This window comes from Prenolepis imparis, unplaced genomic scaffold, assembly GCF_030444845.1.
Source record: "Prenolepis imparis isolate NDT839.2.m4 unplaced genomic scaffold, iyPreImpa1.0 SCAF_3, whole genome shotgun sequence".
NCBI lineage: Eukaryota > Metazoa > Arthropoda > Insecta > Hymenoptera > Formicidae > Prenolepis > Prenolepis imparis.
Genome location: NW_028141161.1, coordinates 3,489,021 through 3,501,671, shown reverse-complemented (window position 1 = coordinate 3,501,671; position 12,651 = coordinate 3,489,021). Strand labels below are relative to the sequence as shown.

Below are 12,651 nucleotides of genomic sequence, written 5' to 3'. Positions count from 1 at the left end.
TACTGATCTTTCAATAAACATAAACAGATATCTGAGCATAATATACGATATTTTAAAATTTAAAGTATCTTATCATGAAAATTTCATTTTTATCTCATTTCAACATATAATCATATGATTACATGGCAAATAGTAGGAGAGCAGCGCGAGACATATTTTGAAGAAAAGTAACTATAATATAAAAGAAAACTAAAATAGAGAGAAATGTTAGAAAAAAATTATGTTATCTTTTTAAAGTTCCAACACCAAAATAATGAGCTATATTGCAAATTTTACATCGATACTAAAAAAGAAGCCAGATGTTACAAAGGGAAATATTTATTATAAAATGAAAGCTTATGAAATGACAATGACCAATTTACATACAGACATATATGTATATACAGACATATAATACAGACATATTTTCAAATATCTCAAATAGATTTGTAAAAATTTGTTTCGCTTTAATATACACATGTTCAAATCATTAATTAATTGTGCCGGCTAGATAATATTCATATTGGATGCAATTCTGCGTCACTTCTTAACTCTATAATATTGTTCAGACAAAGTTTAAAATTTGGTCTGGCATTCGCTACACCCCAGCAACGCTGCATCAACTGATATAATGAGGATGGACAATCAAGAGGCATTTGCAACTTGCCTCCCTCGCGTACGTAACTTATCACTTCGAGATTAGATTTTGTAGAGTAAGGTTGCTCACCCAATGATGTAATCTCCCACATTAGTACTCCGAATGACCAAACATCGCTCTGAGAAGTAAATATTCCGTTCACTAGGGATTTCGGTGCCATCCAGCGAACAGGAAGCAGATCTTCTCCTTCCTAAAATATAATTTTAACGAAGTTAAATCTTTTATTCAAATTATTATATACGTATATAGTTTTTGTTTCTTTTAAATTTTAATTCGACGTAAAAATATATAATATTATAAAGACGCAAAAATATAAATATAAAAATACACTTTCAAAAAGTTTCATCTTTTTTAATTAATTGCATTTACCTTGCGATAATAGTCATCTCTGTAAATATCTTTAGCAAGTCCGAAATCACCGATTTTGACGATACGATTCTCTCGATCTCTCGCAGACACTAAACAATTTCGGCACGCGAGATCTCTATGCACAAAGCGCAGCTCTTCCAAATAACAACAACCTCGCGCAACATCTTCGCACATAGCGAGAAAATCTTGTAAACGCAAAGCATGTAAATCAGAAGGTTGTAATATTCGATACTCTCTCAAATATTTTTGCAGATCAGTTTCCATTAATTCCAACACGAGTAATGGAGAATCTTCGTCTAAGCAGACTGTTACGTCCAGACTCAAGGAAGGAAGAGTCGAAAGGAAGGACGTAACTAAATTTATCTTTTCGAACGACGGCAGACTATCAGTCTGTTCGACCCGAACGAACGTCTGGGTCCAAATAGGTCAACGACCGCAAGGGTCGCTCTTACTCTATTTAAAGGGCCGTTCGCTCGGTGGTCCCTTTTTGGCAAGAGAATTTAATCTCTTTTACGCAGGATGGGACCTTGTGCGATCTTGGTTTACGGGAATGAGTGGGAACGGGTTATTAATAAATGAAAATCATTTGTGTTGAAATTTATAAATTTATTCCTAATATAGAGACGAAAGTATTTATATACATAATAATATAATCGACGGACTTAGTTGCTAATGAAAGAGTGAGTGTATGTGTATGGGTCGCGGGTGATACATTAGTACGGAGGTCTTCAATCGGGGCAGAAAGGGGTAAGAGTTATTGTTTAAATTTTAGGGTCCCGATTAGTGGTTACAATAATTTAAGCGCTAATAGAGATATAATTTTGTGTCCATGTTTGTGCGTGTGAGAGAGAATGCTAGGTTATGAAAGTTCGGTAATTTCGACGGTGGAAGGGAAAAGGAAAGCGCGGAGGATATCGACGGGGAATCCGATAAGGTTGGGATGGATAGGGGTAAACATAGGGATGAGGGCGCCGGGGAGACTTCCCGCTACAATTCTCATGAACTGTTCTTCATCGGGATCGTCTGGCCCGCAGGTGTAAACACCTTCTGGGAGTGGGAGCTCTAGTATAGGGAAATTAGAAAGGAGCCATCTATAACATTCGTCTTCGCGTTGGAATGGAATTTGCCCGATGTGTCTCCTTAAAAAGGAGTAGGCCTCGTTATAAATGAAGGGGATTTCTACTGCCTCTTGACAAGTGCAACCTTCGTCACACTCTATATTAAGTGGTGAGGGGGAGGGAGAATGATTGAGACAAGGAGAGGGAGGGTGGTTCTGAGGTGCAGAAGATGGAATGTGCGATGGCTCTGGAGAGGAAATCAGAGGGTCAAGGGGAGTGTCAGGGTTCCTATTTCTGCTGTGTTTATTTATTATATTAATGTGTTCTGTAATTAAGCGCTCTAATAATTCCTGGGTTGAACTATCGTCCGGGAATGAATAGGCCGTAGCCCGAGCCACTTCTTGTCTCAGGCGTCGATTCCGACGATTTCGCGCATGCTTTGCTCCAGCTCTCGAAGTCCGCTTTTTTAAGTCGTCCACTAAGAATGACGAACGATAAGAAAAATAGATCGAGGCGATCGAGTGCAATTTCGAAATAATTCTTGGAATACTATTCTCGTTTCATTCTGTCGTTATTAATTCTATTTCTTATTCCTTGCGCTTGTAGTATTCTAGAGAGAGAGGAAGGGTGAGAGAGAGAGAGAGAGAGAGAGAGAGAGAGAGAGAGAGAGAGAGAGAGAGAGACTGGATAATGTTGAATAGGGGAAAGGTATGGTAAACGGTATCACGAATCTCGCCGTTATCACGGGTAATCCTGAGTGATTTTTCGGGATGGATGAAATCACGGATCTCGCCGTTATCACGGGAAATCCTGAGTGATTTTCGGGGTGAAGGAAATCACGGATCTCGCCGTTATCACGGGAAATCCTGAGTGATTTTTGGAGATGGAAGAAATCACGGATCTCGCCGTTATCACGGGAAATCCTGAGTGATTTTCGGGGTGAAGGAAATCACGGATCTCGCCGTTATCACGGGAAATCCTGAGTGATTTTTGGAGATGGAAGAAATCACGGATCTCGCCGTTATCACGGGAAATCCTGAGTGATTTTCGGGGTGAAGGAAATCACGGATCTCGCCGTTATCACAGGAAATCCTGAGTCATTTTTGGAGATGGATGAAATCACGGATCTCGCCGTTATCACGAGAAATCCTGAGTGATTTTTCGGGATGAAAGAGAGAGGGAGAAGAAGGTTTAGGGTTGGATATGATAGCATTTGCGCAAAAGGAGATAAAGAAGATGGCTTTATCTTAAATCCAAGAATTATTTTGATACGGGGTGAAAATTGTACTTTATCTTTTTCCCTTGTTATATACATATATGTGTGTCTTGACTTACTGTTAGTAGAGTGCGTTGTTAATAATTGCTGCAGGGTTCTAGTCTGGTTGTGTGGTCTTCCGGACTTCCACTAAGTTTTTTTTTCTCACTTGCACTCTAACGAACGTCGAAATTTGAGTTGAAAGCGGATTTCGAAATTGAAAGTATAAAAATCCGAAGAGTCTAGATACGATCCCGGATAGCTTATACACGGCAAACTGCGCTCGAAAGTTCGGACTAAAATCTAATCTCTCGAGGGATATCGCGGGTATATAAACTTTCTTGCTCCTCCTTCCCGTTAGTTTGTTAACATTTCCTGACGAATAGGAAATTTTTCAATGACGCCCTTTCAGTCCCGGAGGCGTCTCTTGACTTTAAAAGTTTATCGGGATTGGTCAGGGCTTTTGTTTAGGGCCCTAGGTTTTGACCAATGGAGAATTTGTTAAGGTTTATATTTTTATTATCCTCTCGAGATTATCTCGGTGATCTGTCAGGCGACATTTGTTTGGATTCGGTTATCATTGTTAGTCTGGTAAAATTTTATTCGTTTTCAAGTGGAAGTTTTCTTCTAAATTTTTATTGATTTTCAAGTGGAGATTTCCTTCTAAAAAGTTTTTATTACGTTTTAAGTAAAATTTTCCTTTAAAAGAAAGATTTTTATTGCTTTTCAAGCGCGAGTTGTCAACTAGTCAAAGCGAGAATTTCAGACACCGCGAGTTACATCTGGTATGTATCTCTCCTTTTTTTATTTTTATTTTTACGATTAACCGTCTCCGGTCAGCTGCTTCGCCTGCCAGATCATAGTCTTATTCCCACGCCTGTGATTTTTCAATCATCGCCTTGCATTCTTTGAAAGAAAAGAATCGTGGAGTCCACAGGACGTAACACAGACAGCTAGTAATCTTAACACATGTTCGTGTCTAAAGTGATTCATAAGCTTAGCCTCTTGCAAGAATTTCTTTTTTTCTTCCACGGAAGCACACTTTTCTAACATTTTTATAGCAACGGATGTCTCTGATCCCGGTTCTTCTAAATCTTTGACATTCCCTTGAAACACCTGCGAAATATTAAAAATTAATGTAACTTTTATTAAAAAAGAAAAGATAATTTAATTTTGTATAACGTTACACATATATATTTTGTTTTATTTTAAATATTTCAACGAAAAAGAATAAAGTGCATATGTATGTCTCATAAAAATTAATGTATTACTATCTCTTTTAAAAAGTTGATTTATATATCCGAAAAAATTGTATTCTCCTCTTAAGTATATCCCACTTATTTTTGAAATATCTTTCACTAAAATAGGCGCCAAAAGAATCCTCTTAATTTAGAAGGAAAAAATTCTCTAAAGAGATATTCTTAACATGCAAGAATATATACTTAATGAGATGTTTTTTTATCAGTGTATTATTGAAATTATTAATTGATATAATAAAAAACAGTCTTACAAATGGACATTTGTTACTTATTTACACGTATATTTAAATGTTACACATATAATTGAATATTTTTTATGTATTTGACATAGTTAAATACACATTTTTGCTTATTATGTTATTATTTTTAATATTAATTGTAAACTTATAAATTTATTATAAATTTAAATAATAATATTTTATTAATTTTTATCTTAAATTTATTATTAATTTATTATTTTTATTTATTGCTGCGCTAAAAATGCAAAAAAATTAAGAATATATTCTCAATTTAAAAGATGGAAATATTCATTAAGAATATCTATTAGGAGGTCTTATAAATGTATTTCAAGAAAACAATTTTTTCGGTGTAAGATTTACTAAGAAATGTGTATTTCTCATTTCTACACCTAAACATTAATGACTTAAAATATGACGTTACGAAAATTTTACCATTCCGAATGCGCCGCTGCCAAGAAGTTTCGTTAGTGTGATTTGCTCACGGTTGATTTTAATCAGCATAAATTTATTTGAATTAAATTGCAACGCAGGACTGTATAGCGCATTGAGCTGAACGTTTCCGATAGGTACCTCATGTAGAATCCTAGTCAAAAGTTGCTCGTTATCTTCTTTGCGTTGTCGGTATACTATTATAAAGTTATAATATATTAAAATAATATTATGCATTGCAAATTTAAAATTTTGCTGTTTTAACAAGTTAACGTTTTTTTAGAAAATCTCTCTACTTATTACATTACTCATAATTTGTAATTTAAAAAATGTGTATCAAATATACTTACAACAATAAATAAAGTGGCAGATGCAGATTACAATAACGATAGCAGCAAGGCTTAACATCAATGTTAGATTATATTGCGTAGTTCGAATTATCGAATCGTCACCTTTGTTACATAAAAATATAGTTTTAATTTTCTTGTCTTATTTGAATATTTCTACTTATAATTTTATCATTAAAAATATTTAATTCTTAAAATTTTGTAATACATTTATGTAAAATAAACAGATTATATTAAAATATCTATATGTTATCATATTTGCTTACCAAGTGTTTGAAAAATAAATCTTTCATCAGATGGCCATGTAAAGTTCTCGTACTCAGGATATGTCAGTATCAAACGAAACTTGTATAAAGTTGCCGGTAGCAAGTTTTCTATATAATACATTACTGTCTCATTACTCGTCTCAAAATTATCTGCGAATTGCCACTTTTGCATCGCATAATTTTTGTATTCCAGTATATAATGTATCGTCAGATTAACGCTAGGAATCCACGAAATACTCATATTGTTTATGCTAACTCCGCTCAAAGTTATACTGTTCGGTTCCGAGTACGTGTACACGATTTTGCTCAAACTGTCATTATAGAGATTGGTGTAGTTGGCTGGATACACACGTACATATAATAAGTATTTCTGTTCTGGCAGAAACGATTGGATTATTGTAAAAAATTTGTTGTCTACTTTATTATTAATAAATGGTTTTTCTATCGGTTGCGTGCTGTTCACCGAGTTAATTGTTTCCCAATATACTCTATAAGTTACTGTCGTACAATTCAGTTTCGTGGGTAGCATCCAATAAACTGCCGCTGTAGTGGGCGTCAAAACCTGAACCGTTACATTTTCCGGTGTATTAAGTTTGCCCACGTTAGTTTTCAGTACTTCTTCCGAGCTGAATTGTAGGTCCATCGACAATTGATCAGAGTAGAAATTGCTCACAGCTAGCTTCAGCTTGTATTTTGTAAACGGTGTTAAATTCTGAATTTTATAATGTCGCTCGTATGTCTGCATATAGAATTCATCGAACTTGTTATTAAGGTTATTATTCAAACAGCTTACGTAGATAATATATTTAGTAGTTGATACGTTATTTTTGCATTTGTGCTTGCGAGTCGATTCTGTCGTATTAAATTTCAAAACAATACTGTTTGCTGTTATTTTTATTATTATAATATTATAAATTTTTTCATCAGGTATAAGGCATTCCTTCCGAGGATATGGTTGTAAGGATTTACTCATAAGTATTAAGGGTATAAAAGTAATCTCTGGTTTTTATTATTTGCACGTGTTTAGATGCGTTTTTTTCACTGTCGAGAAGTGCATACTTCTTTTTTAAAATATAAAGATGAGTACCTGATGATGCATTTTCTTTACGTCTAATTACATAAATGTTTGTATTATCAATTATAAAATATGGCGCAAACCACGTGCCAATTTCAGCAATTGAAATTGAATTACATTTATTTATTTTAATGTTCGCCACAATTAATTCATGTTTATCTATCCAGTATACTAGCTGCTCCTCTGCATTTATAGTGTCAATCTTCATATTTACAAATTTATAATAGATTGCCATTTTGGATGGACAAATATCGGATTTTAAAAAAATTTGCACCATTTTTCCGTTAAGATCCGATTTCGTTTTTACATACTGTTTATTATATGACTTTGCAAGTAACATTTCTGTGAAGTATAAAAATCTGGAAAATATATATATTATTATATATGTGTATTATATATATATATATATATATATATATATATATATGTATATAAAACACAATTTTAAACGTGAAGTTAAAAAAATAATAAACTTAAGTTCTTACAATTTTATGATAATTAATGATTTTATGATTCTTTATTATTACAAAATCATAGTATATTACTGCAAAATTAGAAAATAATATAAATTCTTAACTGAAAGACACAAAAGTGTTTATTTTTTCAAGTGAATAAGAGTTAACGTACCCCATAGACGGCTGTATAGTTAATGAAATAATAAAATCTCTTTTCAAAATCTTATCATATTTGACTATGCCATTTTGCCACATTGTTAAGTCCAGTTTTAAAATTGACTCGTAATTTTCCATCCAATATAGATTTCTTCCTATCCAAAGATCGTGTGAATTTTTTTTTAAACTAATTATTTTTGTAATATTATTTTTATTCATATCCCATATCATTATATCTTGTATATTCTCATGCTTAATAATCGACTGGATCCAATAAATTTTATGTTCTGCTACAAAATAAGCCACACTTATTGCTTTAATATTCCTATTAAAGGTAAAGAGATTGACGTAGGATTTTGAATCCAGATCCCATATTGCAATAGTATTACACACTAAAACCAATAATTGAGGTATCGGATTTTCGTGCGTCGTTGATACGTTCATTAAATCTGTATAAGGACCAGCACCAGCTTTAGTATGCGCTCGTACTCGAAAATAGTACGTTGTATTAGGTTTTAGATTATACTCTGTGCACTCCATTGTAGTTAAAATAGTTTTGTCGGCACAGATTTGAATCTTTTTTAGGTTTTCGATGAACCAACATTGCACTGTATATCCATGTACCACTTTGTTTGCAAATTCAGGTTGGTTCCATCTGTAAGACAAATTTTAGCTATTTCATATTTAATAATTTTTTAGCAAAATTAATATTTTTATTGAATATGTCTATGTTAAGTTTGAGAGAAAAAAAGAATATAGACTGAAAACTTAGATTCTTCACCTGAATGTCACAGAAATGTTGATTTTTTCATTTAGAAATCCATTGAACTCTACGAATGCTCTTGGCTCGCTCGGAATTTTTCCTAGAGATATTAAGATGGTACCTATTAATATGTATAAGTTGATTATCTCGGTATATAAAAAAGAAATAATTTAACGTAAAAATAAAGAAAAAAAAGAAAAAAATAAACATATATTACAAAATTAACATAGCAAATTTTTAAAACAATGAAATAACATAAAACCCCTGTGTATGTGTTTTAAGACTTATGTTAGAAAAGTAATTGCTAAGTTATAATCAAAAAAGCTTCCAATAAAGTGCTAAACATACTTTTCTAAAATTTCCTATTGATTCACAAATCAGAAGTATATTATTTGCGACTGATTTAAAACAAACAAGAAAAATAATGAAATTGATAGTGTTATCTAAATTTGGCTTTATTTTACATACAGTGTATACATTTTTTTCTCTCTTTTCGAGAATGAATTATATATTATCTTTGTTATTAGAAAATAGTTTGATATTTTTTAAAATTTAATTTTCACTTTCTCTTAAATTTACATTATACTTACAACTTGTAAATTTTTTGTTAATTTTTTATTAACGTTCTATATATTCATTGCATCTTACCAATAGATTCTGGGTTCATGGACATATTTGCAAATGTAACTTCATCTACTTCATCAACTTCATTTCTTATAGTCACAACGCTATCAGAATAATTCTAATCCGGCTGGAGATTTTGTAAAATGAGATGATTGTTGTTTTCGGGCACTGGAATATCCTTAATAAAATATAACATATAAAAAAAAATAAGTTAGGCAGCTTGGCCAGAAATTCCACGGTATCATTAATGATAAATAAAATAGTATATATAGAAATATATATAAATAAGATTACCATAAGCAATGACATATATATCAAAATAAATAAAATAAGCATAAAATTTTTTGTTTTGTAATAATATTAGCTTGATATTTTTATTTATAATTCCTCTTTTATTTTATTTTATTTTATTATACAGTATGTAATATTACACGTTTTAGTTACTCAAATAAACTGCATTATTACTTTTAATAACATTCAATTGTTTTTTAATGAAACAAAGGAAATCTCTTACCTGTGTGAAATTTAAATCCGGGTACATAGAAAAACACTTTTCCTGAAGGTTGTCCGAAACGGTATGATTTTTTGTCAAAATCGCGATAGCTGCTTTCACCAGCATTAAACTTTTCAATAAAACGCATAATCTCATCTTAAACATAATAATCTCTTCCTTTGGTGAATGTTTGCGCTCAATTTTTAATCACTAGTATTGTTTTTTTTATTCTATGGATGATTCAGATTTGATTTAATCGACTCGATACTTTATTATGTGCTCGATGAATTCTTTAGAATCTAGTTTGCGAATCGCGTTATTGTCTTCCAATACATTTTAATATATCTTTTTATGATCAATCACAATATTCTAATAAATAGTAATTCTTATAATTTTTTGATGGGAACCAATAACAAAAATAAATATGAAGCGACACGTATTCACTTGATTGTATCCAAAATAATAAGTTATCTTTGTTGTAATTTCTTTTAATATTTCGTAAATAGATAATCAATAAAAATATAATCGAACAATTTATAAGCAATCCGAAAATTATAGAATTATAAATTTTCTGTCACTTTCACCGCTATTCAAGCATAAAATATTATCCACGTTGATATTTGTCATATTTTTTGTTTCACTAAAATATAGAAAATTATGATTACTTTTTTTATGCATATTGTATACTACGCATGCTTTTAAGATGCACTATATGTGCATATTGTTGTGTGACGTTTATATGACAGTATTTGAATCAAATGACGCGCAACGTTGTCTTTTTTCGTGGCAATCACAATCGTAACTGACTTCGCAAACTAGACTGATCTGATCATGCTTTATTTGCTGCGCTTTGTTTATGATTCATTTCTCTCTGCATGATCGACGATACTCACAATCAGTGTTACTCCAACAGTTACTTATTCCAACACAGAGAGCATTTTTTTTTAGAATTTACTTTGAAAATCATGGTAATCGTGAGACAATATGGTATGGAATCTACATTTTCGCTGAGGAAAAATCGTCTCCAAATGATCCCAGGAATCTGCCCACGACAGATGAAACGCGAATCACCGGACACCCTGTATATATATATATATTAATATATAAGTAAGATAATATATGTATATATAAATAAAAAATAATCTATGAAATAAGTAAACTTAGCATAAAATTTCTTGTTTTGTTGTAATAATAATCGGCTTTATATCTTTTTATTTTTACTTTCAATTTCTAATTTATAATGTGTTAAATACTGCTGTAACTACCATATTTTTTAAATCTATATTTATTATTTATGAAGATATTTTCTTGCAAAATATCAAATATGATTCTTATATCAAAAAGAAAGTCACGCAGAACAGATTAGTGAAGGTTTTTTTTTTAATAAGAATTTATAATCGCTTCTCTCTTGACAAATAATATATAAAAATATTACTTTCTTCGATTATTGAAGCAATTTTGCTAATGATTACAGCTAATAATTTAGTTTCTTTCACAATTGATTAGCTTAAGTAAACGACTTTACTTTTTAAGAATCCGTCTGTAATGATTAAAATTTCAATAATGTTTGCATTTCAAGAATAAAAATGTTTAAAATATGATCTTTTTTATCATTTTCGAAATTATATAAATTCTTATATTATCTTGTCGAATTCCTTTTCGATTATCGTTACATATTTTAACGCAAACAAATCCTGGAGGACACGATGTCATAAACTTTCGACTGACATTATACCTTGATAAGAATGTATATAGCTACATAAATAAATGTATACGTATATAGCTATATAAACGGATATATCTGTATTTGTATTCATATACATATAAATAAATATACTATAGATATTATATATAAATTCGAGCTGATTGCTGTTGCGTATATTGTTCATTCAACAATTGGCCTTATTAGAGTTAATTGATACAATTCGAATTTCCAATTGTGGCAATATAGTCGACATTCCATTACATACATATACAACTATCCTTGACACAAAAAATAATGCTGACTTTTTGAATAAATTTTGTTAAATAAAAATTAATTTACAAATCTCATTATATCAATAATTATAAATATTTAGAAAATTAAAGAAGTTCTCTTTAGGATTTGATGAAAAATCACATAAAACTGAGTTCAAATGTTATACATATATATTTCATAATACATGTCATATATATGTATTAATGTAGCGGAAAATTAACAGAAACTTTCATTAATATTAATCATTCTTATTCTTAAAAAATAGCAATTACACACAGAGAGAATTTATTTCATTTTTTCAACATATAATAATCATATGAGAACATGGCAAATAATCAGAGAGCAGCTCGCGAGACAAATTTTGAAGAAAAGAAATTAATATAGAAGGAACTAAAATATAGGGAGAGGAAATGTTAGAAAAAAAATTGATTGCATATTTATTCTTACTTTCTTAAATTAAAGTTCCAACACTAAATGATGAGCTATATCGCAAACTTTATCGATATTTAAAAAAAGCCAGATGTGTACAAGTGGAAATATTTATTATAAATCAAAGCTTATACATGTATGTTTGTCATTAAATAACAATATATTTGCACCTGAGAGCTATAGTACGCTTCGAAAGCTTCAGTATATTATACTAATATTATGCAACATCGCATATATGATAAAACAGTACCTACGTATATTCATTCGTGTCTGTGAGCCAATATATATTTATACTTTTCCAACATTATTTATCGCTCGGCACGATTATCGCAAGTTTTGTAGCGAAACTTAAATTTATGATTTCATTGTACATGTATCATAAAACAGTTTTATTTATATATCAAGTTTAAAAGATATGATATATTGAAATTTGAGTTTATAGAAATAGAGATCTTTTATATTTTTTAATTATTATAAAATAAACTAAATACAATTTTTAAAAAAAATTTCACTTGATACGAAATGTACAATAGAATAATAAAGTCAAATCTTGGCATCGAACTATAATAATCATACTGACTGTTACTGATGATTATTTATTCATCCCAAATATAAAAGCATCGTTATTTCTCGAAAAAAATTTTGATTTGATGAGATTCCGTTTGGTAGATCTAATGACATTAATTCTAAACTATGTTTTTTGTGACAAAATAAAGTTTCGTTTACTTTTTCTTTATATAAATATTATAGAAACAAAATGAATTATTCAGTTTTCTCTATATCGCAAAACGACGCAAAATATATTGCACAAAAATTTAG

The 12,651-nt window shown here is 30.6% G+C and overlaps 1 pseudogene across 1 annotated transcript; it reads right to left on the bottom strand.

Moving 5' to 3' along the window:
- Nucleotides 1-414: 414 nt before the first annotated feature.
- LOC145933934 (proto-oncogene tyrosine-protein kinase ROS-like) lies at nucleotides 415-9,816 on the bottom strand (annotated as a pseudogene). The gene is made up of 10 exons (XR_014424952.1): nucleotides 9,447-9,816; nucleotides 8,957-9,110; nucleotides 8,327-8,408; nucleotides 7,562-8,200; nucleotides 5,860-7,293; nucleotides 5,597-5,698; nucleotides 5,250-5,443; nucleotides 4,255-4,435; nucleotides 1,007-1,296; nucleotides 415-827 (listed from the first exon to the last, which is right to left on the bottom strand). The product of XR_014424952.1 is annotated as a proto-oncogene tyrosine-protein kinase ROS-like (transcript).
- Between the last annotated feature and the right edge of the window lie 2,835 nt (nucleotides 9,817-12,651).